Source organism: Pristiophorus japonicus, unplaced genomic scaffold (genome assembly GCF_044704955.1).
Source record: "Pristiophorus japonicus isolate sPriJap1 unplaced genomic scaffold, sPriJap1.hap1 HAP1_SCAFFOLD_81, whole genome shotgun sequence".
NCBI classification, from domain to species: domain Eukaryota; kingdom Metazoa; phylum Chordata; class Chondrichthyes; family Pristiophoridae; genus Pristiophorus; species Pristiophorus japonicus.
Window position 1 is genome coordinate 1,987,570 of NW_027254729.1, and position 17,110 is coordinate 2,004,679.

The window sequence follows — 17,110 nt, forward strand, 5'->3', positions numbered from 1 at the left end:
TGTTCTAAAATTTGGGGGATGGGGGGAGGGTTAGAAATAATATTTTGAAACACATTTTACTTTTGCTTTAAACGAGACTTTCGTCACACTGCACAATTCTGAAGTCTTTCCAAATTCAAGTCAAATGGATCATCAAAAAGAGTGTGACATTTTAGAAAGGCGCAAGTCACTGAAATCGACAGCTTTTCAATCACTGCACAGTACAGAAGGGAGCGACTGTTAATGGGAGGTCGGTTCGTGAAGTCCCCCGACACTCCGAGATAAACTGCACTGTTCCTTTAAGTATAAATAGGCAGTGAAAAGGGAGTCCGAGTCCCTTTAAATATCTGCTCCATTCCCCAGGTGTGGGAGGAGCAAACGCGCGCGGTCTCCTTATATCCTCACACAGCAAGCACCGCCGGTGGGCTCCTGCAAGGTCCTAAAGGAAAAAGTAAATTACACTTCTGGTTCAGCACAACAACTGAAAAGTGCACACACAAAGTCTTTACTATATATGCGTGTGTGTGTGCGTGTGTGTAAAGAAAACACATCATTCTTAATGTTTGACAGTGAATTCCGCAGAGATAAGCTATTGACTTCGCCAGTTATTTTCCAGCATTTTATTTGCTCTTATTTACGATGTAATTGCAGAGTATTTAATCCCTTTACCATTTATTGATGACCCATTGTCTTGTGTGCTCTTGATTCGAAAGTGATGTCACACTGACCATTCCGTTACCAAGGTGACCACTTGTCCGCAGTATACTGTGGGAGAGGGGATTAAATCTAACCGAGGGTAATAAGCAGCCTCCCACCAGTCACTGCATTTTATTGCACAGTGATCACCTCACCATTACACAGAAGGTCATGAGATTTATCTCCATTGTGGATGACTTCTGTAAGTGATGTTAAAAATTAAATTATAGGTTAAAAGAGGATTTGGGTGAGGAGGGTTTGGAGAGTATGCGTAAAAGAGGAGTTGGGTTGAGGGTTTGAGAGAAATGCGGTAATAGAGGAGTTGGGGTGACGGGTTGGGGAGTTGGGTTGAAAGAGTAGTTGGGGAGGGGGAGGTGGAGAATGGGGAGGGGGAGGTGGAGAGTAGGGATGAAGAAGGTGTATGAGTGAATGGGATTTACAGCCCTTTAATTGCCTTTGTTGAACTATGATGGGTTTTATTTTTCCTTTAAAATGTTTTGTATTGTGTGTTTCACTGAATTTAGACGTGGGGTTGCAATTCCTTGCAGGCACTGGACTGTTTCTGGTGAATTTACGTGGGCAGTGATAATTGGGAATAGATTTGAGTGGGATCATTCTGTGCTGATTGCGTGGCTGAGCGGCGGGTTTGCCCTCAGTCCCAGTGACGAGGTGTTGTTGACTCCAAATCCAGGGACCACATACATTGTGACTCCAAATCCAGGGACAACTTACATTGAGGCATCAAATCCAGGGACCCCTTACACTGAGGCAACAAATACAGGGACCAGTTACAATGAGACATCAAATCCATGATGAATTACATCGTGACACCAAATTGAGGAATTACTCATACCGTTACAACAAATCAAGAGACCAATAACACTGAGGCACCAAATCCTTGGACCACTTACACTGAGACTTTAGAATTTCATCAGATATATGGGACAGAAAAGGGCCATTCGCACTAACCAGTCTGTTCCGGTGTTCATGCTCTGCTCGGTAATTAGAGAGCCTCAGTATGGGGAATGGCCATGCCGCTGAAAGCAGCTCTAGTTAGGGGGAAAGGTGGGGAATCAATGAAGATATGATGGTGGAGTCAGCCGGTGACTGGTGAGGCCTGATTACAGATTATTGTCAGAAGCCCTTTTCAAGCACGCTGATGATTAAATGTAACCAGCACAACAACTGTATCCGTCTCATATTGTCCCAAAATCCCCAAATTAATGTCACGAATTGATTTTTCTGAGAAATGTAGAGATGTAAAAGAAGGGAGGAAATGAGGCTTGCGCAGAAACGAAGGTTCCTTGAATTAACACATTGTGAGGCTGTTTTCTGACTCGTCTGTGAGAGGTTAAAAACATAAAATGGAAAAGGGCAAGTCCAGGGACACTTATATTGCTAATAGTGCTTTCTTCGTTAATCACTATATCCTAAGCCGAATATCATACTGACTATCCCAATCACTAATCCCAATCCTAACACATAGCCACAAAACACACCCACGAACCACTAAATCTACATCTAAACCCAGCCCCTAATCAATGCTAAGAACATCAGAAATAGGAGCAGAAGTAGGCCATCTGGTCCCTTGAGCCCGCTCTGCCATTCAATAATATCATGGCTGATCTGATCTTGGCCTCAATTCCACTTCTCTGCCCTCTCCGCATAATGCTTGACTTCCCTATCTTTCAAAAACCAGTCCATCTGCAACTTAAATATATTCAATGACCCAGCGTCCGTTGCTCTCTGGGGTAGAGAATTTCAAAGATTAACGACTCTTTGAGAGAAGAAATTCATCCTCATTTGCGTTTTAAATGGGCGACCCCTGATGCTCAGACTTTGCCACCTAGTTCTCGATTCCCCCCACAAGAGGAAACAGAGATCAGTGGGGAAGCTAAAGATCCGATAACGGAAGTGTTTAAACAATTATTTTGATGCAAACAATTTCTGCAAGGTATGTTCGTAACAAGTAATTATAATCAACTAACCCATCAAAATTAGCAAAGACAATTACAAAGACCAGAACATTTCAAAGGCGATCACATGCAGTATGTGTGGAGATCTATTAACGGCATTCAAAAATCGTTGAATAATATAGAAAATAAGAGAGTTCCAATCTTAAGCAAGATAGTTCTTTCAAGGAACCTCAAATGAGTGTAAAGTGAGACACGCCGGTTCAGTGTATGACATCCACAAGCCGTATGCTCAAACGAAACAAGCTTGGGATTTGATGTGGCAAAAGATGAACTGCGTGAGAAGTGAAATAATCTAGAGTAAGAAAAGGCCCAAAATGGAAGGGAAGGGAACATGAATTAATCTTCCGTGCAGCGGCATGGTCCCGGCCTGCATGACCATCAGTAGGTCGGGGCCATCAGAGGGAGCAGTGTGCGGCGGTGGCATTCCATTGTAGGATGGTGACGGCTGCAAAGTCACGTCGCTAATTGCAGTGCGGGCAGGCACAGCAGGAGGGGCGAAGGAGCAGCAAGAGATTATAGAAGGACGTGACCGGGGCCCAGGAGAGGCATGAGTCTGGGGCCCAGAAGGGGCAAGGGTCTAGGGGCTGCATGGGCCAGACCAGACTGCTATATGTGTGCTCAGTCCGTGCAGCAGAGCTGGTGTCCAGTCGTCTGGGGTAATCCTTGCCACTGGAACAAGACCGAGCTCTGTCAAGCCAGTGTGGTGGCTGGTGTGCAACGGCCACCACACGTTAAAAAAATCCAAACACAGACAGCTTCCACCCTTCAAGATGTAGCTCGGGATCTGCAATATTAGGCCCTTCATTAAAACACCTGTGAACTCACTCCTTTTTGGCGTGGAAGCAAGTCATCCTCGCTTCCAGGGACTGCCTGTGATGATGATGATGGTTATGGAGAAATGAAATATTGGACACACGGTGTTTGAAACAAGCTGATTTATTCAGTCTTGAGACAGAACATTAAACTCCAGCTCAGGTTCAGGGTTATCCAGAGCAGCAGAAACAAAGTCGAAGTGCCAGAATGAACATTGTTCAGTGCCCAATGGGGGCCCAGTAATTCCTGTCCCGTTCACTAAAGTGGTCTTGGGTATTTACCCAGCATTCACCGCGATGTAGAATGTGCCGAGCCCAGACGACAGGGGCCCAGTGCACAGGCGCGGGACCTGGCTGTATTTGGAGCATGCGAGGTGCGTGTCATAGCGGAGCGGCTGTGGTGAAATATGCTCCGCAAAACAGCTCATTCGCTGCGGGGCGGAGGTGAGTAATGGACCAGCGGGTAGCCGGGGAGACTTCATAAACAACTGGTGCCCGCCGGAAGCCCGGAATAACAACCGGAATATCGGCGACTGCAGGCTCGAGGCTTTCTCCCGGTCACAGGCCCACAGTAACGGTGTCCATCTTTGCACAGGAAGGCAGGGTCAGTCCTCCGCCACCTTTGTTCAGTAAGCAGCAGAGCGCATGCGCGGCCATCTTGGTAAAGTCTCAGCTGAGTTATTTTATTCTCAACACCTCGGATTTCTCTCATTGTTCTGAACTCCAAAGTGTATCATCCCAACCTTCTCAACCTGTCCTCATCAGAGAACCCCCTACTCGCCGGAATCAACCTCTGAACAGCCTCCAATGTAAGTATATCCTTCCTTAAATACACAGTATTCCAGGTGTGGTCCCACCAATACCCTGTACACTTGTAGCAGGACTTCTCTGCTTTTTATTCTATCCCCCTTACAATAAAGGCCAACATTACATTTGCCTTCCTGATTACTTCCTGAACCTGCATACTAACCATTTTGTGTTTTATGCACAAACACCCTCAGTTCTCTCTGTCCTGTAGCACTTTGCAATTTTTCTCCATTTAAATTATAATTTGCTTTTCTATTATTTATGCCAAAGTGGATAACCTCACGTTTTCCCATATTATACTCCATCTGACAAATTCTTGCCTACTCATTTACCCTGTCTATATCCCTTTGCAGATTTTTTGTGTCCTCAATTTGCTTTCTCACCCATCTTTGTATCATCAGCAAACTGGGCTACATTACACTCGGTCCCTTCTAACAAGTCATTAATATAGATTGTAAATAGTTGAGGACCCAGCACCGATACCTGCGGCACCCCACTGGTTGCCATTTGCCAAACGGAAAAAGACCCATTTATCCCGACTCTCTGTTTTCTGTTCGTTAACCAATCCTCTATCCACGCTAATATACTGCACCCAACCCGATGAGATTTTATCTTGTGCAATAATCTCTTATGTGGCACCTTATCAAATGCCTTCTGGAAATCCAAATACGCCACATCCACTGGTTCTGCCTTATCCATCCTACTCATTTCATCCTCAAAGAACTCCAGCAAATTTGTCAAACATGATTTCCCTTTCAGAAAGCCATACTGACTCTGCTTGATTGAATCATGCTTTTCCAAATGTCCCGCTACTGCTTCCTTAATAATGGACTCCAGCATTTTCCCAATAACAGATGTTTAGCTAACTCGTCTATAGTTTCCTGCTTTTTGTCTGCCTCCTTTTTTAGAGAGATGCGTTACATTTGCAGTTTTCCAATCTTTTGGGACTGCCCCAGAATCCAGGGAATTTTGGTAGATTACAACTTATGTGTCCAATATATCTGCAGCCCCTTCTCTTAAGACCCTACGAGGTAAACCATCAGGACAAGGTGACTTGTCTGCCTTTAGTCCCATTATTTTACCGAGTACGACTTCATTATGAATAGTTATTGTATAAAGATCTTCCCTCACTATAGCCCCTTGATTATCCACTTCAGTATTAATCTCAGTGACCGAGTGTTTTACTCTAATTAAACTGATCTCGGACTGTTTCTGTCAGATATTAACTCCTGCACGGTCCCAGCAAACACTCCCACTCCCTCGTCTCTCTGATGTTACTGCGGGATTGCTTTGTGAAGACGGGCTCATGGAGAGAAACACCCTGCACGGAATGATCCCAAATTGATCATCTCCAAGGGACAAGGCTTACAGCTTTAATCATTCTCTGTCCTTCCCCCCCAGGCACAGTTCCTTTGCCCAGATTCTGATAAAAGTAAATTGGGAAAAGTGCGCTTTGATTTTTACAGATTGAATTAATACAGAGAGCTGCGCATGCACGGTTCAGCCCCGCCCCCTGTGTCGATTCCCAGTGAGCAGAAGAGCACATGCGCCCTCCCCTCCCCCAGCCCTGCCTGTGATCACCATTCACTCAGTGAGTGGAAGAAGATTGTTTAAAAAAGCCAGTAATGGAGACACCACGGCCCCGGGGTAAGGCAGCGAGCAGCAGCCTCCTTACAGCAGCGCAGCGGTTTGGGAGTGTGTCCACAGATGGGCTCAGAGATAGGCATTGAGTCCGGGGGGAGTTCAGGGGGAGTCTGGGGCTGTGTGTAAGAGGCAGAGTGGACCAAGAATCAGTGTCAGTGCGTGGTGTGAGTGGGGGAAGGGAGAGGCCATTCTCGGGCTGTGTGTGGATAGCGTGTATCCAGGGTAAGGGAGACAGAATGGGCAGAATCTGCTGTTTACAATCTGCTGCTTTCTCCCTCCAAACCAGGAGTGAAAGTTCCTGGTTTAGTTCCCTCGGGGGCTGTGTTTAAGGGGCAGAGTGGATCAGGAACTAGTTCCGGAACATGGTGTGAGTGGGGGAAGGGAAAGGCCATTCTCGGGCTGTGTGTGGACAGTGTAAGGTAACAGAGAAAGTAAACCACCTCGCTCTTTCAAATCATTGCTGCTTTCTTTCCCTAAATCAGTCGTGAATGTTCCTGATTCAGTTCCAATCTCACCGTGTCTGTTGTTCTTGGATAGTGAGCAGTGGAAACACACCTGACAGTGAGGATGTGGGGAGTTTCACAAAGTGCATCCATTGCAGGCACCAGAAGAGGAGTGTGGGAGAAGATATTTTAAAGACCAGTTATATTGTTTCGTTGAGCTGAGTTCTCCAGAACCATGTTGCTGGTGGTCGAGAGATACATTGTCGCTCCCTCATATTCTCCCCCGCATCCATCTCTTAGAACTAATAATGTTCTTGTATTATTATTCTCAGAGCAAAATTCTTCAGCCAGAACAAATGTGAGCTTTCCTCCACCCGGAATACAAATAATAGTGCAGGCAGCTCCTTCTCACACACAGTAAGTAGATTATCACTCACAGAGCGCAGAGACAGAACTGGTCTCAATCCTATTGTCACAGACAGCAGAAGCTGTCAGTCCCACAGTGATCCAAAGTGACAGAGTTACATTGTGAATCTTCCAGCCACATGGAGCAGTATAATCACATGCTGTTTCACCATTGAAACAGATCACACTGACGGTACATTAAACACCCACACTCACTTGCCAGAAACTGGCAGGTCGAGAATAAAAGACAATCATCTATCAGAAAAAATGTCCAATGGAATGTATAAACCATACTCGCATATCAGAAGCTGATGGGTACAGAGCAAAAGCCATATTCATGCTTCAGAATCTGACGGATTCAATAGTTAACCCTCCTGAACATACCAGAAGATGAGAGGTGCAGAATAAATCCACATTCCCGTACCATAGACTGACAGATACTGTATGCAACAAACACCCACATATATGAAAGTGACAGTAACAGAATAAAATCCCCACTTGCATACCAGAGAGTGACAGGTAAAGTGTAAATCCCATGTGCACATATCGGAAAACTGAAAGGCAGTAAGTAACAATTTTACTTGCATCGCAGAAACTGATCGGGACAGAGTAAAACCCACACCTACTCAGAAAAATGACACATAGAAGGCAAAATCTTCACTCACATATCAGAGAAATACAGGTTAAAAGTAACATTGATTGCCACTTTCGCATACCAGAGTCTGACAGATAGAGTAAGTTCCACACTCACATAGCAGGAACTGACAGGTACTGTCTGAAGCATACAATCAAGTAGCAGGAACAAATAGGTACAGGTTAAACCCTGACTAACAGACCAGAAACTGAGATGCACAGATTAAACCTCAACACACAGACCAAAACAGATAGCAAGAGTTTCTGTAGGTATATGAAAAGGAAAAGAGTGGCTGAAGTAAATGTTGGTCCCTTAGAGGATGAGTCTGAGGAGTTAGTAATGGGGAACATGGAGATGGCAGAAACTCTGAACAAATATTTTGTATCAGTCTTTATGGTAGAGGACACTAACTATGTTCCAACAGTGGATAGTCAAGAAGCTTTGTCGGGGGAGGAACTTAGCACAATCGCAATCATTAAAGAGGTGGTACTCAGTAAGATAATGGGACTAAAGACAGATAAATCCCCTGGACCTGATGACTTGCATCCTCGGGTCTTAAGAGAAGTAACAGCGGGGATTGTGGATGCATTGGTTGTAAGTTACCAAAATTCCCTGGATTCTGGTGAGGTCCCAGCAGATTGAAAAACTGCAAATGTGATGCCCCTATTTAAAAAATGAGGCAGACAAAAAGCAGGACACTATAGACCAGTTTGTCTAACATCTGTGGTTGAGAAAACTTTGGAGTCCATTATTAAAGAAGCAGCAGCAGGATATTTGGAAAAGCAAAATTAAGTCAGGTTGAGTCAATATGGATCCATGAAGGGGAAATCATGTTTGAATTCTTTGAGGATGTAACGAACAGGGTGGATAAAAGGAAACCAGTGGATGTGGTGTATTTGGACTTCCAGAAGGCATTTCACAAGGTACCACATAAAAGGTTACCGCATAAGTTAAAAGTTCACAGGGTTGGGGGTAATATATTGGAATGGATAGATGATTGGCTAACTAACAGAAAACAGAGAGTTGGGATAAATGGTTAATTCTCTGGTTGGCAATCAGTAATGAGTGGGGTGCTGCAGGTATCATTGCTGGGACCCCAACTATTTACAATCCATCTTAACGACTTCGAAGAAGGGAATGAGTGTAACGTAGCCATGTTTGCTGATGATACAAAAATGGGAGGAAAAGCAATGTGTGAGGAGGACACAAAAAATCTGCAAAAGGACATAGACAGGCTAAGTGAGTGGGCAAAAATTTGGCAGATGGAGTATAAAGTTGGAAAGTGTGAGGTCATGTTCTTTGGCAGAAAAAATAAAAGAGTAAGTTATTATTTAAGTGGAGAAAGATTGCAAAGTGCTTCAGTACAGGAGGACCTGGGTGTACTTGTGCATGAAACACCAATTGGATAGTATGTAAGTACAGCAATTGATCAGGAAGGCCAATGGAATCTTGTTCTTTATTGCAAAGGGGATGGAGTATAAAAGCAGGGAAGTCTTGCTAGAGCTATACAGGGTATTGGTGAGGCCACACCTGGAATACTGTGTGCAGTTTTGGTTTCCATATTTATGAAAGGATATACTTGCTTTGGAGGCAGTTCAGAGAAGGTTCAATCAGCTGATTCCGCAGATTAGTGGGTTGACTAATGAGGAAAAGTTGAGAGGGTTGAGGCTGTACTCATTGGAATTCAGAAGAATGAGAGATGATTTTATCGAAATGTATAACATTGTGAGGGGGCTTGACAAGGTGGATGCAGAAGGATGTTTCCACTGATGGGGGAGATTAGAACTAGAGGGCATGATCTTAGAATAAGGGGGAAATTCAGGAGGATTCAGGGGCTCTGTGTAAGAGGCAGCATGGAGCAGGAACCAGTCTCGGTGTATGGTGTGAGTGGGGGAAGGGAAAGGGTATTCTCGGGCTGTGTGTAGACAGCGTGCGTCCAGGTTAAGGGAGACAGAATGGGCAGAATCTGCTATTTACAATCATTGCTGCTTTCTGTCTTCAAACCAGTAGTGAACGTTCCTAGTTTAGTTCAGTCAGTAGCTGTGTGTAAGAGGCAGAGTGGAGCAGGAACTAGTTCCGGAACATGGGGTGAGTAGGGGAAGGGAGAGGCCATTCTCGGGCTGTGTGTGGACAGTGTAAGTTAACAGAAAAAGTAAACCACCTCATTGCTGCTTTCTTTCCCCAAATTAGTAGTGAATGTTCCTGATTCAGTTCCAATCTCACCGTGTCTGTTGTTCTTGGATAGTGAACAGTGGAAAAACAGCCTGACAGTGAGGATGTGAGGAGTTTCACAAAGTGCATCTATTGCAGGCACCAGGAGAGGAGTGTGGGAGAAGATATTTTTAAGACCAGTTATATTGTGTCGGTGAGCTGAGTTCTCCAGAACCATGTTTCTGGTGATTGAGAGATACATTGTCGCACCCTCAGATATATCATATTCTCCCACACAACCATACCTTAGAACTAATAATGTTCTCGTATTATCATTCTCAGAGCAAAATTCTTTAACCAGCCAGAACAAATGTGATCTTTCCTCCATCTGGAACACAACGAACAGTGCAGGCAGCTTTTTCTCACACACAGTAAGTAGATTATCACTCACAGAGCGCAGAGACACAGAACTGGTCTCAATCCTATTGTCACAGACAGCAGAAGCTGTCAGTCCCACAGTGATCCGAAGTGACAGAGTTACATTGTGAATCTTCCAGCCACATGGAGCAGTATAATCACATGCTGTTTCACCATTGAAACAGATCACACTGACAGGTACATTAAACACCCACACTCACTTACCAGAAACTGGCAGGTCGAGATTAAATCACAAAATTATCTATCAGAGTAAATGTGAAACAGAACGGATAAACCACACTCGCATATCAGAAGCTGACGGTTGCAGGGCAAACACCATATTCATGTTTCAGAATCTGACAAGTTCAGTATTTAACCACCGAGCATACCAGAAACATACAAACATAGAAAGATAGAAAATAGGAGCAGGAGTAGGCCATTCGGCCCTTCCAGCCTGCACCGCCATTCAATGAGTTCATAGCTGAACATGCAACTTCAGTACCCCATTCCTGCTTTCTCACCATACCCCTTGATCCCCTGAGTAGTAAGGACTTCATCGAACTCCTTTTTGAATATATTTAGTGAATTGGCCTCAACAACTTTCTGTGGGAGAGAATTCCACAGGTTCACCACTCTCTGGGTGAAGAAGTTTCTCCTCATCTCGGTCCGAAATGGCTTACCCCTTATTCTTAGACTGTGATCGCTGCTTCTGGTCTTCCCCAACATTGGGAACATTCTTCCTACATCTAACCTGTCTAAACCCGTCAGAATTTTAATCGTTTCTATGAGGTCCCCTCTCATTCTTCTCAACTCAATTGAATACAAGCCCAGTTGATCCAGTCTTTCTTGATATGTCAGTCCCACCATCCCGGGAATCAGTCTGGTGAACCTTCGCTGCACTCCCTCAATAGCAAGAATGTCCTTCCTCAAGTTAGGAGATCAAAACTGTACACAATACTCCAGTTGTGGCCTCCCCAAGGCCCTGTACAACTGTAGCAACACCTACCTGCCCTTTTACTTAAATCCCCTCGCTATGAAGGCCAACATGCCATTTGTTTCTTAACCACCTGCTGTACCTGCATGCCAACCTTCAATGACTGATGTACCATGACACCCAGGTCTCGTTGTACCTCCCCTTTTCCTAATCTGTCATCATTCAGATAATAGTCTGTCTCTCTGTTTTTACCACCAAAGTGGATATCCTCACATTTATCCACATTATACTTCATCTGCCATGCATTTGCCAACTCACCTAACCTATCCAAGTCACTCTGCAGCCTCATAGCATCCTCCTCGCAGCTCACACTGCCACCCAACTTAGTGGCATCCGCAAATTTGGAGATACTACATTTAATCCCCTCGTCAAAATCATTAATGTACAGTGTAAACAGCGGGGGCCCCAGCACAGAACCTTGAGGTACCCCACTAATCACTGCCTACCATTCTGAAAAGTCCCCATTTACTCCTACTTTTTGCTTTCTGTCTGACAACCAGTTCTCAATCCATGTCAGCACACTACCCCCAATCCCATGTGCTTTAACTTTGCACGTTAATCTCTTGTGTGGGACCTTGTCGAAAGCCTTCTGCAAATCCAAATATACCACATCAGCTGGTTCTCCCTTGTCCACTCTACTAGAAACATCCTCAAAAAATTCCAGAAGATTTGTCAAGCATGATTTTCCTTTCACAAATCCATGCTGACTTGGACCTATCATGTCACCTCTTTCCAAATGCGCTGCTATAACATCCTGAATAATTGATTCCATCATTTTACCCACTACTGAGGTCAGGCTAACTGGTCTATAATTCCCTGTTTTCTCTCTCCCTCCTTTTTTAAAAAGTGGGGTTACGTTGGCTACCCTCCACTCGATAGGAACTGATCCAGAGTCAATGGAATGTTGGAAAATGACTGTCAATGCATCCGCTATTTCCAAGGCCACCTCCTCAAGTACTCTGGGATGCAGTCCATCGGGCCCTGGGGATTTATCGGCCTTCAATCCCATCAATTTCTCCAACACAACATCCCGACTAATAAGGAATTCCCTCAAGTCCTCCTTCTTACTTGACCCGCTGACCCCTTTTAGATCCGGAAGATTGTTTGTGTCCTCCTTAGTTAATACCGAACCAAAGTACTTTTTCAATTGGTCTGCCATTTCTTTGTTCCCTGTTATGAATTCCCCTGATTCTGACTGCAGGGGACCTACTTTTGTCTTTACTAACCTTTTTCTCTTTACATATCTTTCGAAACTTTTGCAATTCGTCTTAATGTTCCCTGCAAGCTTCTTCTCGTACTCCATTTTCCCTGCCCTTTGTCCTCCTCTGCTGATTTCTAAATTTCTCCCAGTCCCTGGGTTCGCTGCTATGTCTGGCCAATTTGTATGCCACTTCCTTGGCTTTAATACTATCCCTGATTTCCCTTGATAGCCACGGTTGAGCAACATTCCCTTTTTTATTTTTACGCCAGACAGGAATGTACAATTGTTGCAGTTCATCCATGCTGTCTCTAAATGTCTGCCATTGCCCACCCCTTAAGTATCAGTCGCCAATCTATCCTAGCCAATTCACGCCTCATACCTTCACAGTTACCCTTCTTTAAGTTCTGGACCATGGTCTCTGAATTAAATGTTTCATTCTCCATCCTAATGCAGAATTCCACCATATTATGGTCACTCTTCCCCAAGGCGCCTCGCACAACGAGATTGCTAATTAATCCTCTCTCATTACACAACACCCAGTCTACAATGGCCTGCCCCCGAGTTGCTTCCTCGACATATTGGTCTAGAAAATCATCCCTTATGCACTCCATGAAATCCTCCGCCACCGTATTTCTTCCAGTTTGATTCGCCCAATCTATGTGCATATTAAAGCCATCCATTATAACTGCTGCACCTTTATTGCATGCACCCATAATTTCCTGTTTGATGCCCTCCCCAACATCACCACTACTGTTTGGAGGTCTGTACACAACTCCCACTAACGGTTCTTGTCCTTTGGTGTTCTGCAGCTCTACCCATATAGATTTCACCTCAACCAAGCTAATGTCCTTCCTAACTATTGCATTAATCTCCTCTTTAACCAGCAATGCTACCCCACCTCCTTTTCCTTTTATTCTATCCTTCCTGAATGTTGAAAACCCCTGGAGCGCCGGTGCCGGCGCTAACAGTTATTGCCGGGAGTTTCACCGCCAGGTGGATCGTGACGCCAGTGTGTGCAAAATTTATCCAATCTGCAAAATTGATTGTTGCAACCAATCGTAGCCCCTGAAGAATACAAAAACAGGGAGAGCTAGCATGACGTAAGAGGAAGCCGGCGCCAGAACGTTATTGAAAGGAATCATCAGTAATGAGTCCCAGCTCTTGGTTACTGGATTTTCAGTGCTTTCCTGTCATTTTCTCATGGTGCAACAGTCTTATTCTGTAATTTCAACTGTATTTAGTATCAGGAGTGTTGTGGCAACTAAAAAGTAGCTACATTTATTCTTTAAAAAACTGTAACGACTACACTTGGTTACATTAATAGGGGCTGCACTGGCAGTCGACCTCACCCTCCAGGATCTGTGGGATCTACGGCGGAAAGAGCGGATGCTGCGAGAATGAGTGGAACATGTGGCCAGAGGGGGGAGGAAGAGGACCATCAGGGTTCTGAACAGGAAGCCCTACCCTCTGAGGGTATTTCCAGAGCACTTCTCCTACCTGCATTTAAGCGAGGAACAGTGTATTAGAAGCCTCCACTTCACCAAGAAGGCGGTAACAGAACTCAGCCACCACCTGTAACCAGACCTCTAGCCTCGGAACAGGCTGTCCACGGCTCTCTGAGGCAGTCAAGGTCACTGTCGCCCTCAATTTCTTCACCAGCGGATCCTTCCAGGAGACATAGCTAACATCTCATGGTTCGCCATCACAGAGGCTCTCCAGAGAAGGTGAAGAGACTTAATTTCCTTCCCCATGAACAGAGAGAAGCAGGATGAGTGTGGAGCATAACCGCTGACATGGACTGGTTGGGCCGAATAGCCTGCTTCTGTGCCATACATCCCATGTAATCCGATGTAACCGTGAAAGCCCAGGTCGAAGGTGGTAGACACAGCCACAATGGCAGCAGTCAGATCTTGAATGGCAGCAAGCTGAGGCAGCATGAGAGCAGTCTGAGATCGGATGCTACCAAGCATCGACGTCTTTACATCACCAAGATGTTGCGTTGCTTTCATCAGTGCTGCACTGGAAGCTGGCAGATCATCCATCACATGCAGCATTAGGTCTGGGTTGTCACGGTTTCTGGGAGTCCACGATCTTTTGCAGACTGGAAATAATGGGCCCTATGCTGTGCGCAGAATCTTGTGCAATGTTGGAGGTGGACTCCACCATGCTCCTTATCATTGCCGAGAGGCTCTCGGGCACAACTTGCAATTGTGCCTAGCATCTCTTTGTGCATGGCCTTTCACCCTTTTTCTAAACGCCTCCTCATTGAGGTCCTCATCGAAGTCCTGTGCAGCAGAACTCTCGTGCAAACTCAACCTACGGGCAAATGACTCCCAAGCTACCCTTTCCCCGTGGCCTTACTGGTAACCACTTGGTCTCCTTGTCGCACACTGTGCAGATCCCGCTTCTATACTCGCCTCTAAAAAACGTGTAGTGCCAGTATCTGAGCTGATGCCTGTGGGTGAGACATGCAATGAAATGGTGTGTTCTTCCTCCGCCTCGCTCTCTACGTAGCTCTCAGGGATAGGTTGCTCATGTGCTTGCTCATTATCTGAAAGCATAAAGGCACAAGAGTCGGGTTAAGGTGAGATGAGGGGGCAGGAAGGGAGAAATGCATGCATATAGCATGATTAGCTGGTAAGTGCGAAAGGCTTGAGGGGGAAGTGGGATGTGAGAAGGAACAGGGATGAGCATACCGTTGTTGTCCCTAAGGGGGTCAACATCAATGGTGGCCACGACACCCACCACCCGGTGCCCAATAATGTGAAGCACTCGATTTTCCAGCTCAAAGAGTGGTTTAGCGCCGGCTTGCCTCCGGCCTGTGCGCTCCTACTCCCTCCTGTTGTGAGCCACCTTGGCCTACAAGGGAAAGGAAAATGTGTGAGTGAGTGCGGAGCAATATGTCTAGGTGATGTACCTGCCATAGTTGAAAAGCTGACATTGTGTGTAAGATGTGATATGTGGGTGTGAGTGGTGGTGGGTAGGGATTGTTGGTGGGTGAGTGCTGGGGGTGTGGTGCTTTGGGCAGTGTGTGAATACTGTGGTTCAGTTGGTGGTATGTAGCATTTGTTGAGGCCTTCACTCACCCTGAAAACCCAAGTGAGGTGGTTAAATCTTCCTGCACTGTATGTGGGTCCTGGGGACCACAGTGCTGCCTGACATGTGCTCTGCAACCACCCTACACATAGTGCAGAAGATTTCTCCCTCCCCCCCTCTTTCTCCCTCACCCCCTCTTTCTCCCCCTCCCCCCCCACATGCTCCCCCACCTCTCTCTCTCTCTCTCTTCCCCCATCTCCCCCCCTCCCCCCAAATCTCTCCTTCCCCCTCCTCCCTCCCCTCTCTTTCCCCCCATCTCCATCCTCTCGCTCCTGCCCCCCCTCTCTCTCTCCTCCCCCCTCTCTCTCTCTCCTCCCCCCTCTCTCTCTCTCCTCCACCCTCCCTCTCTCTCTCCGCCCCCGCCCCACCTTCCCCCTCTCTGGCACTGCTCGCTGAGGAGGCTGCACAGCCAGCAATGCTGAGAATGCGGTTCTGCAGCATTAATGAACCTCCCCTTTGTAAGTGGTTTTGCGTTTGGTGGTTTCGAATCATCCCCCCTTGCAACAGTTCTCGACCCGGAATTATAGTGATGGACTATAGTGAATTATAATCACTTGACCTTCGGTGAGACCCGGTGCCAGAACATGGGTGAACGTGCGCATGACCTCGTGGTCCTGAGCTCATGCGGGGAATAACCTGTGCTCCCGGAGAGGCTGGCTCGCACCACCTTTAAAACTAACGACAGGACCTCATCCCACTTTTTCGAGGACGGCCCTGTTTCTTTCTGTAGCCTTTCTTTAGTGCTACGGTTAAGTTGCTCCAACTCCCCCGATGACTGTGAGTTGTAAGCCACATGCCATTTAATCTCTATCCCCAGAACCTTCAAGGTGGCCTGCATGACTTGCCCTGTGAAGTGGTTCCCTTGGTTGGACTCCACGGTCTGTAGCAGTCCCCACCTGGAGAACTCTTCCTTTACCAAAATCCTTTCCGTCGCCAACGCCGTGGCTGATCGGCAAGGAAAGGCTTCCACCCATTTGGAGAACACGTCTACTTGGACCTAACAGTACTTATAACACCCCTTTTTGTTGGGCAATTTCCCGATGTAATCGACCTGTACCGACTGCCATGGTCCCTCTACCCATCTCATGTGCCCCAGGGGAAGATGACAGGTGCAGAATAAAACCCACTTTCCCGTACCATAGACTGACAGATACAGTATACAGCACACACCCACATATATGAAAGTGACGAACGGAATAAAATTTGCACTTGCATACCAGAGAGTGACAGGTAAAGTGTAAATCCCATGTGCACATATCGGAAATCTGAAAGGGAGTAAGTAAAATTGTTACTTGCACCGCAGAAACTGATAGGGACAGAGTAAAACCCACACATCAGAAAAATCACACGCAGAAGGCAAAATCTTCACTCACATATCAGAAATACAGGTAAAAAATAAAATTGATTCTCACGTTCACATACCAGAGACTGGCAGATACAGAGTAAATTCCACACTCACGTAGCAGGAACTGACAGGTACAGTCTAAATCTCACAATCAAATAGGAACAAATAGGTACAGATTAAACCCAGACGAACATAGCAGAAACTGAGAAGCGCAGATTAAACCTCAATACACATACCAAAACCTGACATTTACAGAAAAATATACACACTTGCATATTAGAGTCTGAGAAATACAGTATAAAACCCACACTCACACATCAGAGGCTGAGCGATATAGTATAAAACCAACACTGATATATCAGAGGCTGAGCGATACAGTATAAAACCAACACTCATATCAGAGGCTGAGCGATACAGTATAAATCCCACACTCACACATCAGAGGCTGACATGTTAAAATCCATATTCCCATAACATAAATTGACATACATTGAAATGCCAATACTCACT